The 19,411-nt window shown below is 31.8% G+C and overlaps 1 protein-coding gene across 1 annotated transcript in view; it reads left to right on the forward strand.

The window, feature by feature from the left end:
• The window catches only part of LOC111691398 (trafficking kinesin-binding protein 1-like), an 83,448-nt gene that overhangs the window by 7,671 nt on the left and 56,366 nt on the right, over positions 1 to 19,411 (forward strand). Inside the window, exon 2 of the mRNA XM_023454136.1 lies at positions 5,235 to 5,343. The gene's annotated coding sequence lies outside the window, so the exon portion shown is untranslated. The remainder of the gene's footprint in view (positions 1 to 5,234; positions 5,344 to 19,411) is intronic.

Here is a 19,411-nt window from a genome sequence, read left to right on the forward strand (position 1 = left end):
CACATTGCGATTGAGGTAAGAGACAAAATAGTCATAAATTTGATTATATAACAATCTTTCAAAAATTTTGGAAAGCGCAGGTAATATACTAAGATCAGAGAACGATTCTGGATTATTTTGTGGGCATAGGCAAGCCGATTGCCTTTTTCCACAAACAAGGAAAGTATTGTTTCTCAATACAGCAATTAATTATATGAGTAACATACGGATCAATAAATGGACTACAGTATTTTAACATAGTGGGAGATATATTATCAACACCAAATGCATCCGTTTTGATACTATTAAGAATGGTATGAATCTCATCAACAGTAGCCAAAGCAAATTTGAAAGATAGATTAATATCACATCTATTATTGTCATAAAAATTAATTTGGTCATCACAATTATTAGACATATTCCGCAAAAATGAAGCAAAAAAAGTAATTAATTTCATTTAGGGTCAGCCATCTGAGGTGGCAAAATAAAAGTAGCATTATAGAATCTAACGGATCAATTTGTGAAAAATTTGTCATGTAGTATGTAGAGAATAAATTTTGATGTAATGCAAATTCTATTAAAATTGTTGTGACATAAAATCTAAGTACTTAAGGACTGACCACAGACGTTAAATTTTTATGGCTTCTTTATTGTAATTGAAATTTTATTTACAATAAACCTGAATAATATGAAAGCGTAACTACTGTAATATTTCATTCACTAAGAGATCCGTTAGAATTCTGATTTTGGTGAGAGGTAGGTCATTCCGTACATAGGTGCACAAATTTGTGAACAGTAGGTATTTAAAAAATACGTTTAGATACATAACAGTCCACGTAAATATGATCGATATACAATTAATTACCCGATAAATGTGACTGAACAAATTTAACTTAAGCCTTGGAATGCGCTAATCTAAAAGAGATCGCGTTTGATGTAAAATAAGATGGAAATGCAAGCAGCAGGTAACCGAAATAAATAAAGGCATAGTCCCCACTTCACTACCTTGCCACTGCGCATCCTACCTTCAGAACTCAAATTAATTTGGTGTACCTGTACATACATATCAATCAATTTACGTTTAGATAATTTTATACATTTTTCAATATTTTTAAATACAGTTTAAATAAATTGTTTAAAAACATTCACCCAGTGAATGTAGAGAAGAAAGTAGTATAACATTTCTTCATTAGGACGATCGAGGGGTAGTTTATCACAGAAAGAAATAATTTGTTGCGTAAATAATAGTTAATAAAAGTAATAAATGTAATAAATATTAACGATAGTTGCATAGTTTGTTAGATTCGAGGATGTGGATCGCAATGCTCCTGGATCCTGACGGCCTACAAACGTCAAAATTTGTGGACAAGGGACAGACCTTACTTCGACTTCTCTGATAGCGTAGCTTATAAAACGAATGGTTAAAATGACAATTGTATTTATTTTCCATTTCGAATAAACTGGATTTCTTATTAATTTTGAACACCCTGTATCTAAACAAACGTATATGTTGTGGACACACGTCAATACATGATTTTTTTTTTTATAAAATTGTGATGTAGAATTAACTAATTCTGCCAATTTAACTCCACAGTTTTGGTTACGTATTCTATAGATAAAAACAATATAGGTGATACTTATGAAAGATTTAAAAATGTCTGTGGTTATCTCTAAAATGAATAAATAAATATATCTTTGTCGAAAGATTTAAATAAAGCTTTACTCAGTTTTTAAAAATAAATTCAGAAACAATTTTAGGATCAGTTCTACAAAAATTTTAATACCATTGCAGATTTTGTATTAACATTGATAGAACTAAGATTTTTATGACGGAGACCTATGTATAGATACCTGAACATAAATACTTGTAATTACAACTTTAAACACATAAATACTAGTTAATTATAATTGCAAGTTTGAATATACAGGGTATATCATTTAACACTCCCACTGCCAATATCTCCGAAATGAAGAAATTTATTTTAGTTCCCCAAACTGTGGTTGTTAGGTCCCTCGAATAGCTTCAAATTGTAGTTCAAATCGTTCTGTATAGATGGCGTGGCGATACTAAAAAATTTGTTCATCCCGGGAACGTGGAAATGCAGTCGATATATCTCGAAAACAAGTAAAAATAGGGAAAAACCTTATATTACAAAAATTACTCAAAATTTAACGATCTTTCAGATGGACTGTATTTCCACGTTCCAGGGAACAACAAATTTTTTAGTATCGCCACGCCATCTATACAGAAAGATTTGAACTAATAATTCTAACTCCAATTTGAAGCTATTCGAGGGACCTAACAACCCCAATTTCCGAAACTAAAATAAATTCTTCATTTCGGAAATACTGGTAGCGGGAGTGTTAAATGGCACACCCTGTATATACAATATTTTGGTGAGTGTCCAGCCCCTCGGATTTTGCGTAAAATAAAACTGTATATATTCGCGTTTAAAATATCTAACATAATCTATTTTTGTATCACAAAGGGCTTGCCTTCTTTACTTTGTGATATAAATTTTTCTCTTTTTAACAATTAAAATTAGCTACTTCCTGATCCTACCCAAACTGCTATAGAACTTGAAACGATTCAGTGGATTCCTGATCTGACTGGTACGAATGACATCATTCGTCGGCAATAAAATTGAAAAATGTCCTAAATAAGGTACCTACTAACATGTTTCGCAGAGAGGTAAATCTCCACAATTGATTTTTTGTACGTTTTTTTTGTAAGATACAAAATATTTCATGAGCTTTCGAGTATGATTAAAGAATAATATTGATGATTAGGAAATAATAATGTGCTATTGAAAAATCTTTATTTTTATGCTTTTCTGACAACTTTGATATCTACATTTAAAGAGAGAAAATGAATTTGAATTGATCTATTTTATTTAATATTTTCAAGTTGACCTTTGTTTGACCTTGAAACAGAAGGTCAAGGTCAAATTTAAGGTCACCAGCTTATTGGCGATTTGACATTCTACAGTTTTTATCTGAAACGTTTTTTAGTAGGTCTCAATCCTAAACAGTTATCGGTGGCTCTGGTCATTTTGGACCACCCTGTATAATCCACTATTTAAAACTTTCTAAAAATGTGGTTGTTGTTACAGCCAAAATCTTCCATTTTATTGCGCTAAATTTATAATTATACAGGGTGGGCCACCAGTAACGCCTCGATCGCTAGGAACCAAACGGCAAATGCTACAGAAACCTGTTTAGGTTGATTACGGCTACATTTTAAAAATATTTTAAAATATACAGGGTGTTCAGGAAAAGCGTACCATATCGAAGTTATGTATTTTTAAATGGAACGCCCTGTATTTTACTGCATTTTTGAAAGCACCGTAAAAAAAATAGGTGAACTTTATTAAAGGTTCTGCATACCTAGGACTTACAGTTTGCGAGATATTTCAATTTTAGTGAAAATGCAGGCTTAGCGTGGAGATTTAATATAAGCAATAAAAAATAATTTTAAGGAAGCAGCTTTGGAGGGTCTATTTTAGATCCTTGAAGTTATAAATTGTTATATATGTCGTCACTTAGTATAGTAAGCTGTTCAAAAAACTGCTGAATACTTCTCTCAACTTTAAACAGCAATAACTTGCTTATTTTAAATGGGACACTCAGTATATTTTTACTATGGGAGTTAGGAAATTTAAAACTCTTTCAAACTCTGTATAGGTTCCCTATACCTATCTCTAACGGTATTGGAGATATTTGTGCCGTTTATTTTTTTATCGATTTTTTTTTTACAAGATGTATCCACGTGTCTTCATACAGGTCTTTATTGAATTGGTTTGGGTTCTTTTTGATGACGTATCTTTAAATATATTGAGAAAAATGCGAATGCAATTAGATGGCGCACCTTTTGGGGTTACATGAACTCGGTTGTTTATGGAGAAACTATAAACACCTGAGAAGAACAGCTGTTCATTATAATTTTCAGTTCTAAATAAACCCTGGTTTTTAACATTTCTAAATTATTTTAATTATTTCAACTATTAGCATTGGCAGTTTCAAAGCCAAATATCTCGGAAACAGTGCGAGACAGCTATTTTCATAAAGTCTACCTTTTTTGTGTAAACAGTTGGAAAATAAGAATTTGATACCAAAGATGAGATACCTTAAAGCACAAAAAGTTATGTCGTTTTCAACACATTCAACCTACGGCAGCTGGCGCCCTCTATGAACTATAACCAAAATGTGAACAAATTTCGATTCCTCTACCCAAAGAACTCCAAATCCAAAAATTTTATGTAGATATTTGCATTTATTAAGAAATAAATGAAAATAAACTGAAATAATATGTCGGAGACACATGGGAATTAGTTTGCTCCATTGTCTCCATCGAAATAATAAACGGGTGACGCTATTTATTACAAGTTCAAACACTAAAGTACGGGAGCTGTTATACAAGTTATAAAATAGGAACTAACGGTCCGCTACTGTCAATCCTAGCAACCTGTTCACCACTTTTCTATCAAAACAATAATAATGATAATAAAAGCCACACAGCTATGATTGTTTCATCAAATTGAATGATGCAGTTGCTTCCAGGGCTTTCAGTTTTGTTCCGTTCACAGAGGGGCGTTACCCAGTGCATTCCTCTACCCTATCACTTTACTTTTTACCAAACATGACCATATAAGGAAGTATTTACAAAAGTTAGATAATGATGGTCTTTCACACACAGGCTAAAACTTAACCCTGAAGAGATAACAATTTGGTACTCTAATATTTCTGTAACATAAACAAAAGCAAGCCCTCAACATTCCATCGACGGTGACAGTTCTTCGAGTGGCTACGAATTCATAAGCGGTTAAAAGGGTGATGCCGACAAATATTTTACATTTAACACCCTGTATCTCTTTAACTATCAACTTTTGGACTAAGGTAAGTTCGGCTAAATCGCAGTATTTTTGCTGCGGGAATCTACCCACGAATTTTGGGTCATTACCTCGGGACCACCTTGTATAACGGTTAGATATAGGGCTTTTATTAGAAATACAACACAGTTTTCTTCGTGTAGCTAACGATAGCATAACATCAACAAATTGCTCTCGCCAGAAAGTCTGTAGCCAATCGTCAAACAATTCAATTTAATTTTTAATGTAATTCGTTCTCTTCTCGTTTTTGTCGTCAACAAGGAATATTAAATTAAATACCCAGTACCTCCTGAATGGAAATATCATTTATTTGTTTGTATTCTGCGTGTTAAAGTACCATTTGAATGTGCTGTTTTTTTTTTTCAGGCTCAGTGAAAAGTGTTGCTATCCAAACTGGCATCCCAGGAAGGTACGAGTGGCGCCCAGCGCGCACTCCAACCTAAGCCTTCTACACGAAGCCAGGAGACTCTCACTGGTGAGTTCTTGCTCTTTGTCACAAAGGCCCACCTCCCGCGGCTATAATTAGCATAAGAATGCCATTAGTTAGACTCTGACGCGAATAGTTCCGTTGTGTCAAACCATTAAAAATTAATTGCAAACAGAATAATTGTCGTAGTAGACCAGGCAAGTTAGACAATAAATCAGAATATTTTTCTGATGAACCGATCAAGTTGCGGTTTTCGGCATTGTCTTCGGAAAAATATCAGGAAAAAAGTCTATCTATTACACTTTGGGGCTGGATCGAAACTGCATTGCGGGTGCATAAATTGCATCTTGGAGTGCATCAATTTTTCCGAATATTTTAAAAATGGTAAAAATTGACTAAAAGTTGTAGAAATTTGTGTGCACGGGTTTTTGGGGTCGGAGGTTCCGAATCTGGCCCTGAAAAATATGCCCGACAGCCCTGGGGCCCCACAGGGGGGCAAGGGGGGGACCTTCTGGAAAACATCGAATAGCTGAGTAATTGCCTTCTAAATTTCCACTCGGGGGTTTTTGGGGTCGGGGATTCCGATTCTGACACTGAAAAGTATGCCCGACGACCGTGAGGTGGGCTTTCTGGAAAACATCGAAAGGCACATCAGATTTTTGCAATAAAACTGCTCCACCTGCTTACCAGCCATGATCTTGCAGGCTCATCTTTACATTGTAACACACTAAATTTACAGAGATTAGAAAAGAAGGGTAAGAAAAACTAACAAGAAATTAATGAGTAGAAAAGAATCCCCTTTATTCTGAGAACCAATTTTCTTTTTATTTGCAAGGCAATTAGTGAGACAACTACTATCATATGTTTATCTAACACTTTATTCACTATCAATCACAATTTTCATCATCAGTACTGTCATCACTGTCTCCATCACTATCATCTATTACATTTTCGACTATTTCAGGATTGGAACAGTTGGTTCCAAAACAATTTGTACATGCAACTGTGCATGTAATTCCATGCTTCCTGCACCCACAAGATCTGCATTGTCGATAATCGGATTTTGTCGCCTAATTGTTATGCATTATCCGCAGTTGCACGGGCCCAAGAGATTCTTTTGAAAATCCATGATCCATGAAATATTCTTCAATTTTAAGGAATATTTCTTTGATTTAACGAAATGTGTCTCTTGGGAACGGATTGTCCAGGGTTTCTCCAACTCTACGACAATTTTTCTCAGTGATAGACAAGCTAAGATTAATGGATATTTTACAGTGTCAGATTCGGAATCCCCGACCCCGAAAACCCCCGAGTAGAAATTTAGAAGGCAATTACTCAGCTATTCGATGTTTTACAGAAGGCCCTCCTTGCCCCCCTGGAAAGGCTCAGGTGCGTCGGGCATACTTTTCAGTGTTAGAATCGAAATCCCCGACCCCAAAAACCCCCAAGTGGAAATTTAGAAGGCAATTACTCAGCTATTCGATGTTTTACAGAAGACCCCCCTTGCCCCCTGGGTGGTCCCAGGTTGGTCGGGCATACTTTTCAGTGTCAGAATCGAAATCCCTGACCCCAAAAACCCCCGCGTGGGGATTTAGAAGGCAATTACTCAGCTATTTGATGTTTTACAGAAGGCCCCCGCTAGCGCACCTGGGGGGCCCCAGGGCCGTCGGGCATATTTTTCAGGGTCAGATTCGGAATCTCCGACCCCGAAAACCAGTGCACACAAATTTCTACAACTTTTAGTCAATTTTTAAAATATTCGGAAAAATTGATGCACTCCAAGATGCAGTTTATGCACCCGCAATGCAGTTTCGATCCAGCCCCAAAGTGTAATAGATAGACTTTTTTCCTTATATTTTTCCGAAGACAATGCCGAAAACCGCAACTCGATTGGTTCATCAGAAAAAAATTTCCGTATTCTGGGTGATTTTGGTCTAACTTGCCTGGACTATAGTGTGAAAAAAGGAAATAATTTTAAGTTTTATAAATGTTTTTCGCAAAGTTAACGTATACTGCTATATTCTTTATTTCAATAAATGTTCAAAATGTCTTCCTTCAACTTCTAAATAGAATCCGGTGATAGAAGCTATGACCAACAAGGTGTGAAAAATGTTTAGAAGTTGAAGGAATACACTTTAAACATTTGTTAAAATAAATTTGACAATTATAAACCTGTGACAGTGGTCATGTTGATTGTTACTTATCTGTCAGGGCCAACCTAAAATGTACGAAGAAATGAAAACACAATTTTAAGAAACGGGAAATGTTTATTCGTAAATAAAATGAAAACGACTGGGTTTAGGTGTAGGGAAACAAAGTTACACTCAATTGTAGTGCAGAATGCGAATTTGTTAAAAATATTGGGGATTTCCATTTAAAAATTTCGATCATTCTCGGAAACGGTCAATCGTAAATATATAATAATATACAGGAGGTTCCATTTAAAATAAGAAAGTTGGTATCAACTTCCGATATAATCGGAAGTACGATGACCTTGAAAATATTTTAACATGGTAGGCCCCACGGCCCGTATCACACCACCACAACTTCAAAAAAAATCCTTCTAGCGGCTACGAAAAATGTAAATGAATTGAACATATTATGTACATGATACATTGTGTAAAATTACATGTTTGAGTGTAGAGGGTGGTTGATTTTCGATAGGCCAGGCAAAAGAGCTGGGAAATAAACCATTTCGCGACTTTTTGTTTCGGCAAGCTGAATTTATCATTATAGATGCTAAATATTACGTACAATAACATATTAGTTTCCACAGTCATAAAAATGGGGGGAAGATTGTTTACAGGTTGGTTAATTGTATAATTTTTACGTAAAATCACGTTTTTCGCTTATAACTTTTTCCCGTTCATTTCCACGAGAAAACAATAAAGTATTTTTTTTGTCTTCAAAAGACCTTACAGACTGTCAAAGTCGACGGCCTATTGTTAACAAATTAGGTTGATAGCGGCAAAAAAAATACTGTCATAACCGGCAACCCGAGTACTTTCCCAGTAAAAATATTTTATTTGTAGAAGTATGTTAAGTGCATGAGAAATATTGTCAAAAGTCAGTGGGTCGCTTGATTTTTCGGCGAGCCGTGGCGCGGCGGAAGGTTGGGGGAAGCGAACGACAGCAAGTCCGAAGAAAATGACGATAATATTCATAGTCCTGCCGTAAATAATATATTTGACTGTCTGCAACTCCGTTGTTTTTCAACGAATCTTGACGATTTTTTTTTAACTTACAGCTCTTTTCTTTTCATATTAATTATCCAATTAACCAGCCTGTAAACAATCTTCCCTCTATTTTTATGCCTGTGGAAACTAATATGTTATTGTACATAATATTAAGCATCTATAGTGATAAATTCAGCTTGCTGAAATAAAAAATCGCGTCCAACTCTATATTTCCTGGCCTATATAGGGTACAGCTGAAAAGGTTATAGATACAAAAAATCTGATATCGAACTCCCCTCCTCTCCTTNGGGTAGTTTGTAAGAGTTGAAAATGGCAAAAGTAAAATATTCTTTCATAAACAATATAAGGGAATTTTTATTTTAAATAATTGCACCGTTAAAACATTCCAAGCTTTTATAAAGTAATTTTTTATCATTTTTGTCAATACAGGGGTGGTTTTTAGGTGTTGAAAGGGAAAAATTCTTTTATTAGCTATAAGGTAACTTCTATTTTAAATAATTGCACGATGTAATCATTCAAAATCTTTAAGAAGTAATTTTTTATCATTAATTTTTGCATTAAGCTTTTAAGGGTTAAATAAAGGGTCGAAAAGATCAAATATATTATAAAACATGTTCGAGAACATGGAACATTATTTAATCTTTGTGTTTGAACAAGATTTTTATCAATAAAATGCTTAAAACTTAATTTTTTCAAATTTTTTCACTTAGGGGTAGTTTTTACCACTAAAAAACAAAAAGCGTCAATCGGGCTTATATCACTTTTGAACTTGAGCCTAAGATGAGCCTTATTCTAAATTTTTATGCAAATCCATGCAGTTTCAAAGAATTCGGAGGTTACAGATGATTTTCAGCTTCAATGACTGTACTATTATGCTTACGCAATCGTGAAGTCGAGAAAAAAAATGTTTTTATCGCTAACTATAAGTACTTTCAATATCCGTTTATTGCATTTTCGGCAGATAAAAACTTAATGAAAGAAAAATCAAGAAAGGTACCGTGGTCACTGTAATTCCTCGGCAAAGCGAGAGTGGGGATAACTGAGAATAGCTGCGCTGCCGCGCGGCGCATGGATTTCAAAATGCGTACGCGCGATAAAAGGTGACTAATTTCGAGAATGGTAGCAGTTATCAAGACGATTTTTTTTAATTTGATATAGCAAAATGAGAGAAATACGAATATTTTTTTGCAATCGATTGTCGATTCCCTTTCAATGTTATATAATTTCAATGTTACAAGGAAAAATATGTCGAAACGGGTGAATTTCGTTCTTTTTGCATGTTTGTTGTTCCCCTGAATTTAGTTAGCAATGGTTCTTTGGAATAGGCAAACTCAGATTCCTATTCTTCAAACACAAACGCCAAAGCCTACTTTTACTGCACTATCGCCTGGACTATTACAGTAAAAAGTAAAAGCAAATGCATTTGCGACAACTTACATTTTCAGTGAATAATGTTCTGGTTTTGCTTCATAGTAAATGCTTCAGATGATGTCACAAGATTGGCTATTTTATGTTAGCAAAATATATATTTTTTAATAATCTATACTCCTAAAATATGAATTAAAACAATATTTGAGAATTTCGATAAATAGAAACTTGATTAATATTTTATGAGCTTGACTACATTTACCAATATGACTTTTTAATTTCTGCAATAGTGTTTACTAAAATCTAAAATTTCTAATTATAATTTTATGCGTTCTTTTTAATTTGCAATAACATATGATTTTTTCATAACGGATTCTAGCTATAAACATTGTTTATGTCTGTCAGTGCAATGGATGAATCGGGCAACATTGAAGGAATTGCTGATAAAAATGTGAAAGCAATGACGCTGACCCTCGTTTATTGTCACTAGAAAAAATAAGTATTCTAAAAAATTGCTACGCTGGGCGGTAGATTTGAAATTTTCGTTTAGTGATGTCAGAACACATTTTAATTTTTTTAGGGTCAAAATGAAAAAACCAGAAAATACGGGATATATATTTTTTAACTATTTCCATTTTCGGATGTAGTTAAAATACTGAGAATCATTGTATCTGTAGCAACTCAAACCATTTTAAAGACAACTAGAACTATTCACTTATTTCTACAAATCATCAGTTTTTATTTTTTTTATCAAGAGAAACGCCCAGATCGCCGATAGCGTTTTTTCTTAATCTGGCGTAGATCTGCCTACTATAATAACTGTATGTTGATGAATTCAGAAAGTTGCACACTGTTATAAGAGTCTGGCCGAAAATTATAAGAGTTCTGTTTAAAAAAATTCCAGTGATGTCATCATGCACAAACGTTTGGACATGGAAAAGACGGGGGTATATGAAAGTATCTTTTATAAAATGCAAAATGTACGTGTTTGAGGAAATATGAAACCTCATCGATTGGGAAATAATTTATTTCGTACTTTTCTTCCACATGGTATGAGTTAAACTGACCATTTTTTAAACGTTTTTCGCATTGTGGTAACATTGAGTAGTTTTATGTCAAATGTGAAACAATAACGTTTAAAACGTTATTATATTTTGTGTTTGGTGATCTAAGAAAATAGCGAATACCGAGAAATTGTTTTTTAAGCTATATTATATTTTATCGCCAAATATATATAATAAGTTTTAATTCACACTCTATTTAGTCGCACTTTTATTGCACTAGTGAAAATATGGATCATTTACATGTTATTTTATGCATTCACACCCTACAATAAATACAGATAAGAAAGGAAAATAATTTTTGAAAGCAAGACGTATATTGTTTTCATCGGAAGAATTTCTGATCCTGCGACTATATATCTACAATTATAGAACAAATTAAAGTTAAACTATATCTATATTTACCATAATGGCTCGCAGACTACAGACTAAAAAGCGTAAAAGAATAACAAAATCTGAGCACGTGTCAAGAAGGCATACGGTGTTTAAAAATAAGAGTGTGTTGAACTTTTATGCCAAAATTAATGACCCAGAAGACGAAGTAACGCCATTAGTAAAAATTTTAACGCCAAAATAGAAATGTCAAAGTTAAATCAGCAAACAACAATATTTTGCCAGGCAAAATATTATTGTTGTTTGCTACGTAGACTTGAATTTGAAAAGTATGTATTTTAAAAAAATACGAAAGAAAAAAGTAAATAAACAGCACGTTAATTAGAGAAATCGTGAATTGCGAAATCGCAGTATAAATTTTATTTTGTTTTTAACTCTAACTTTTCTAACTGTTTTTAATATTATTTAATCAACATGTGAGAGCTTGGATTATATTTGGTCATAATAATTTATCTCGTCTGATAATAGTAATTGTTGGCAATATTTTATTGTTAGGCAACCAGTTAAACATAATAAAGTTTTTTGTGTTCTATAAACTATTTTGTTGAAAATGAAATGAATCAGTCTGTTGAATTTTAAGCTTCTGTTTTTCAAAACTTCTTATTGTTATGTAATGTTAAGGACACATTTTTCGTGGTATATCTGGTTTTTGTTAGAAGGTACAAAATTAAAATCGTATAAGGAAGTTACCTTGTAGTTTAAATAAAATGATAAATGATATTTCTCACTTGAGGAGGTTTTCGTAATTTTGCAATGTATTACATCTATTATTACCATGTCAGTACATAAAAATGTGAGAAGATAGACATCATAATTAATTTTAAACTAATAACACATTGTGTACCTACAAACATTATATAATTATTAGTTAATTTGCTTTTGTATCGTGTTGCTTTTTTATATGAAAATCTCACACTTTCCACCATTCGTTTTTAATTATTCTTCATAAAATATGATGTTTCTCATACCAGGTAAATTCCGGGTCTGAATAATTTTTCTGAGATCTTATTACATTTAGTATTCTCCGCTTTTTTTATTGTTGTGCACATACATATTTTTTATATTTACTTATAAAATTTATATCCTGTCTTTAAGGATTTGTAAAGGTGCGTAATGAAGGAAATAAAATAAAGGAGGAAAGAAAAGATTATGTATTGAGTTCGTCATTTATGGTTGAGGGTAATTTCCTTTATATTATACGTGATCGGAAAAGCAGTTTTAAGTATGAATTTCAATTAGTTTTATATAAATATCTGCATTTATTGTTGTAGTTGATTAGAACATCGTTTAGGAGATATGAATTTTAGTATTATTATTGAACTCAAAATCACTTTTATACAGTTAAACATGTTTGATTTATATAAACGCATCTAGAATTAAATGCTTATAATTTATGATACTTAATTTTAATTATAATAGTTTATAATAAGCAAAAATGTAGTCTGTTGATAAAAATAAGCAAAAAATAAAACAAATGTCCTGTCACTTGGCGGACATATTTGAAACATTTTTTTTATTGTTAAAAATACATAATCCTCCAGATAAAGCATTACTGTGATTGTCGTCACATGTTACATATTTTTATTTGCATAGCTTTTTAAACTTATCACGACAATGTGGTTTTTATCTTTTTGTTTCGAATGAAGTCCTCGAAACCCAGATTTGATGCAGTTTTAATGTCGGTAATTGCGTAACGTAAGGGAAAAATCGTGCACAAAATTTTTTTATCATCCTCACTAGGATATTTCGTTAATTGAAACCACAGATTGAATCAATTGAGTTCGTGCACTTAGTAGAAAAGTTTTAATTTTATTGTGTAGCCCATAAAAGTAATGCAATGTAATAAATATTAATGAATTGCTCTAGCGGAATTAATAATTGCAGAGTAGTCATCGCGCACAGTTAACGTAAAAAAATTGTGGAGTGCCGTTGTGTTGGGACGTTTGCGTGTGGTCCGGTATGCTTTTTTAAGTTATAGTGTCGGCCCAGGTATTTTTTCTTGTGTGTTTTAACCAGTGAAGTGCAAGGTTGCTAATTTGTGTTGAGAAATTCAGAAAATTTAGAAATTGAATTATATGAAGTATAACTGTTAATTAGGTACCACATTAGTTAATCTATAAAAGTAAAGTAGTAGTGAAATTAATATAAACTGTAAATCCTTTTGTAAAGAGTGTCATTTTGGCAGTTAAATTGAGAGCGACTGACTTTTTAAATTTTGATCATACAAAAATTTTAAGGAAAAATTTTGCTTTTACAATTTTTAATTTTTTATGTAGTGTAAGTAATTTTGTTGAAATATTTTTAAGATGTGTCTACCACAAAAATATGAAATAAGTATCATATTGGATTATAATTTGAACTACATATTAAAATGAGATTTAATCATGTGTATTTTGAAATTCGCGTATTATATTTTGGAAGTAATAACTTAAAATTCGATCAGTATCGTCTCTGAGGAGAAGAAGGTAGTATTTTCCAAGCAATATTTAGTATAGTTAATACATAATATAACGAGCGTTCAAATAAAAACGTGGTCAAGTTGGTTCTGAAAATTTGGACGTAGGGCGTAGCGTATAGCAAATGAACTTAAACGTCGTCTGTCAAAGCGCTATATCGCCGCTATCAATTTGAATATTTTCGTTTTAAAAAGCGTTTAAAATGATGTTTTCTCAAGAACAAAAAGTGTTTATCATAGAGTCCTACTTTANCAAAAGTCAGTGGGTCGCTTGATTTTTCGGCGAGCCGTGGCGCGGCGGAAGGTTGGGGGAAGCGAACGACAGCAAGTCCGAAGAAAATGACGATAATATTCATAGTCCTGCCGTAAATAATATATTTGACTGTCTGCAACTCCGTTGTTTTTCAACGAATCTTGACGATTTTTTTTTAACTTACAGCTCTTTTCTTTTCATATTAATTATCCAATTAACCAGCCTGTAAACAATCTTCCCTCTATTTTTATGACTGTGGAAACTAATATGTTATTGTACATAATATTAAGCATCTATAGTGATAAATTCAGCTTGCTGAAATAAAAAATCGCGTCCAACTCTATATTTCCTGGCCTATATAGGGTACAGCTGAAAAGGTTATAGATACAAAAAATCTGATATCGAACTCCCCTCCTCTCCTTTTGAGTTTACTTCGCTGGTACCAAAAAAGATCTTGGCTAACTTGATTAGTTTTAGGTATACAGATTTTTTTTTAAATCACCCATTTACATTAACCTCTCTATCTCCTTTGTTATTAAATTTAGAAAAAAAATGTTTCAAGATTATTTGTTCTCTTTTCTATGAGAAATCCATTAGTATAGTCAGATTTTTTAGAAATCACACAGTTTTTCCGATATTACATAAACAGTTTTTTTAAATAGAACACCTTTCAACATTTATAACCAAGTAATAGTCGTTCAACAATCTCTCAAAAATAAATTAACTGACAATATTAAAAAACAAAAGACGAATACTAAATAAATCACATGGCCGGCTGAAAAAATACCTATACATTTTTTGCATTTTTCTTAATTTAGGAAAACCTTGTTTCGTTTGACTCTTTGACTCATCCTGTATACTTAATTTTTCTTTATTGCAATAGATTTTAAAAAACCTTAAAACGTTTGTCTTATTATTTTCTGGTAACTCTTATTTTAGGATAATCGACCATTTTCGTACATGTCAACGACCCTGTACAAATGAAAAAAAACTAACATAAAGTAAATATCGCGGGTATTAAATTACGCCGTATCGTCTGTTTCAACATCTTTTTAGAAAAACTGTAGTGTTCCAGAAAGGTGCAATATTTCTAAAACCAAGCCTGAATCAAAATTTTTTAGGGTCAAAATATAAAATTAAGAAATTTCAGATTTTTGTTTTTTCGGCCAAAATTATACAAAAGATATGTCGACATAAGGTAAAAGTCTGTACAAAATTTCAACTTATTGTCTTAAAAAAACAGCGTAGTTATTACCGAAATGTAATTTTGAAAAATAAGCACGTACATGAAAAATGGCTTGATCTACATTTTTGTAATACCTTGTATAATATACCCGCGGATACATTATAATTATATCCGTATGTATGAATTCTAAAAAATCTGCGACATGTCGGGGCTACGTGTTTACGTGCACATAATGGGGTTTAACAGCTGTAATACGATAGACGTATCTTATCAAGAAATTAATGATATGGAAAAGTTTCAAACTTAAATCTTTAAACGAATTCTTCTGTAAATTTAGACCCTTTGAGGCCGGTACGACGAAGTAAGTCTTCCGAACTTTGTCTTCTGGTGTCACACCTCCAGTAAAATTGCGAAACTCGTAACTGGTGACGTTTCGATAGATAAAGGTGGAAAAGTCGTGTGCAAGTGACGGGCAAAATACGCTGATAAGACACAGATTTTCGGTAGTTTAGATGACACCTCTTCAAAATAATAAAATCCACTCGATTTGATAAAGAAAGCGATTAGTAGGAGATAATTTGATGTATTTAAAATGTTGCTTTTAAAGTTGCAAAATAAAAAATAATAGAAATAATATTAATAGCGGAAAAAATATTATCTCTGAACAAAATGATAACGTTAGTTCATAAGACACCGGCACGAAATTTCCAATTTTGTTAGTGATTCTGGAAAGGTTGTGACTTCGTGAATAATGGTCGTATTGAGAAAAAAAATAAAAACAATTTTCAATTTGATTTTTTTTAATTTCTGTACGATTTTTTCTTATTGGGATATCGGCTTTTTAGTGGAAAGTCACCTTTTTTTTATTTTCGATATCTCTTAAACTGGATATCATCGTACGAACAGAAGGTGGGTTTTGGAAACGGATCAATTTTCTTCAAGGGCCTTTTGGTATGTTTGAAAAAAAAATATATTTTTTTATACTCAATATTAACTTGAAAAAGTGCAAAAAATGACTTTCTGAAAACTCGCTAAATATCGAAAAAAAAATTCAAAATTTTGAAATAAAATTCAATTTAAAAAATCAAATTTTTGAAAATTTTTCAAAATTGTTTTGCGTTATCTTTTTTTTACAATTTCACATTGAATATTTCAAATGTCGAAAAATATATATTTTTTTTAATTTAAAAAAAAATTGGAAATAGGTAATTTTTTTGATTTCGAAATTTTCAGAAAATTTTACTGAATCATTTTCTGTTCATTTTTGATGCGATTGTTTTCTTCACATGCCGTATTTCATCGTGTTAAACTTAATTGCAATTGATACCCCCAAGTGAATTTTCCTACATTTTTAAACTCGCAATCGCTATACGATTTATTGATCCTTTTTTCGAAAGTTTCAAAGCCTTTAAAAAAAACGGTTTTCCAATTTTCCAATTTTTTTTCATAAAAAAAATGAATTTACATTTTATTAACCTTTGTGATATTGTAAAAAAATAAAGCAAAATTTTGAAAAAATTTGATTCTTTTTCAAAATTTTGAATTGTTCGTTTTCGATATTTGATGAGTTTAACACGACATTGTGAAAAAATAACGCATTTTTTTTTCTTAATAATTTATTAATTGATGTCACTAACACGTTGCACGAATGTTTCCCTATACTAAATTGAGATTAATAAAACGCATCCCTTAAAAATAACCCTTGGTGCAAAGGTTTATTTAATTAATTATTATATTTTTTTTCACGAGTAGCAAAATACTCAAATAATATAAAAGTAAGAGTAAGTAAGTAAGTAAGTAAGAGTAATAAATACTCAAATAGAGTATATGGATATCTGAAACGTCATAATGTAAAAAGTTCTTTATTTTGAAGATGTTGAGTTAATTCAAATATATTCAAAGCATTTTCCTAAATATCCTATTTAATTAAATCAATCAAAAATATGCAAAAGATATTAATCCCCGTAGATAAGATTCATAATTCACGGTATTGCGGCGGGAAAAAAGCAGTACTAAAGGGAAATGCAATAATGGCGAAGTCTTAGGTACCCTGGGTATTTTTAGGTTTTGGTCTAAAGGGTTGTGTTAGAGCAACAAGAATAAAAGATGTTTCTTTGAAAATGATTTAACAATATCAATATGTCAGGTATGTGTTTTTGAATTAGTTATACTTAGAAATGACGTTTTAGATAATTATCATTTACTAAACGTTTAGTAGATATTGCTGGTGCAAATCAATGATATTGGGGCATGTAAAAGTGTTTGTTTCCGGCAATATCATCAATTAATAATCTCTTTTATATCAAAGTACATTGACTGACTTTATTTGATAGGATTTTTAGGATTTGAATTCATGAAAGTAAATAAAAATGTATTTAAGAAATGTTAAATGTACCAGTTTTTTTATATTTCCTTGAATCACTTCTAAATATCAAATATTTGTTATATAAATATAAAGCAGCTACTATCAAAAAGCAATGAAATGTGGTAAAATATGTATAAAACTCGATGAAACGAAATTCCGATTAATATAGATATCTATGTTGTGCAATTTATAATGTTTGATATGTCATGTTATTTAGGTACGCGGATAATCTCACGAAAATCAGCTTGATCATCCCACTAAGCTATATTTTCTTTATTCTTGCCAATAAAATTGCGTTAATTTTTTCCCTCGTTTTATCCAAACTCTATAAAAAAATTGGAAAGTTAACAGATAACATATTTTCGTGAATAAACCCTTCAGTGCTTTATTATTTAAAATAGATAATGTAATTATTGCCGATCGTATTTCCGATAAACAAATAATGTTTTACTGGCAATCGAGAAATAATTTAAATTATGTATTAAATCTGGAGTTACACATTTCGGTACTTCAAAAGTCGTTAGCTGCTTCTTTTATTTGTTCTGATAAGCGAAACTGTCTGTCGTTTTCAAATAATATTTGAAAAAATGTTTTTATAATGGTCGTATACTACAGAGTGACCAAATTAGTTTGTCATGTATGGAAATTTTTCAAGCAAATATGTGTCGGAACAAAAAGGACAGCGGCGGGGTATGAAACTTACTAAAAAAAAAGTTAAAAGGAAAAGTGTTTTCGACGAAATTTGAAAAAATATTTGAAAGTTTTCATACAAAATGTACTTTTCTGTTCCAAAGAATACATATTAATAAGTCACCTTTTTTTATGTATTTTGTGCATTAGAATATAAATTCGTTACAATATTGTAAAAAATGCGGTGGCGTAGGGAGATGATTTAGGAAATGCAAGGCCTACTATCATAGATTATCTGTACCAAATTTTATTGAGGTCGATTAATAGATTCCTGAAATATAAACAAAAATTATTTTTTTTTTTAATAACTCTAACACCATGTATCTCTAAAACGGGACCGTTTCAGACCTATGTTTATAAGGCAAACACATATTATTTTAAAGAGATCTATCTGCCCTCGAATTTTCCTGCATAAAATTCGGACCACCCTGTATATCCACTGCCCCTCATTTACCAATCTTCCCATACTGCTCGCGTACATGCGCTCGGCCGTTTTTGAGCACATTTGGTGGAATTTTTCACCTATTTCGCATCATTTTATCGGAAAATTAGTAATATTACGTTTTGTAGTATTATCCTTATACTTTTATAATTCCCCTGAAAAATTAAAATCGGACCACCTCTAAGTGATGGCCGCAGGGAATATTCCCATTTCGATAAAAATCAGAAATGGGAATTTTCCCGGGAATATTCCCAACGTTTTACAAATTCCCAGTTTGCGAGAATTTATATTAGGTTAGGTTATATTAAGGAAGGGGTTTTGAGGTAGATCCCTTCTGTTTTTTTTTGTTTTTGTTTGTTTTCACTTGTTTTATTTTATTACCTATTATTTTTTTTTTTTGAGAAATCAGAATTTATTTTTTGTTACATGTTTATTAGAAATATTCTATTTGTTTAAAAATGGCTTTTAATAAAAAAATCCCTAAAAATAAGTTCCCGGGAATTTTCCATCACTACCTCTGGGTTTCTGGTTTTCCGGGTTTTCTTCGTTTCTAATTATCCGATCGGATCAATTAACCTCTTGTTTTATTCGTATTTCGATTCTCCACAAATTGTCTCGTTATAGCATTCAGATTGCTTCGTTAGTTTAGCTTTTATAAGCAAAAAACTAAAAAAATACGTTTTTTTTTGCATAAAAAAATTAATTA

The sequence above is a fragment of the Anoplophora glabripennis genome, unplaced genomic scaffold (assembly GCF_000390285.2).
Source record: "Anoplophora glabripennis isolate ALB-LARVAE unplaced genomic scaffold, Agla_2.0 scaffold217, whole genome shotgun sequence".
NCBI lineage: Eukaryota > Metazoa > Arthropoda > Insecta > Coleoptera > Cerambycidae > Anoplophora > Anoplophora glabripennis.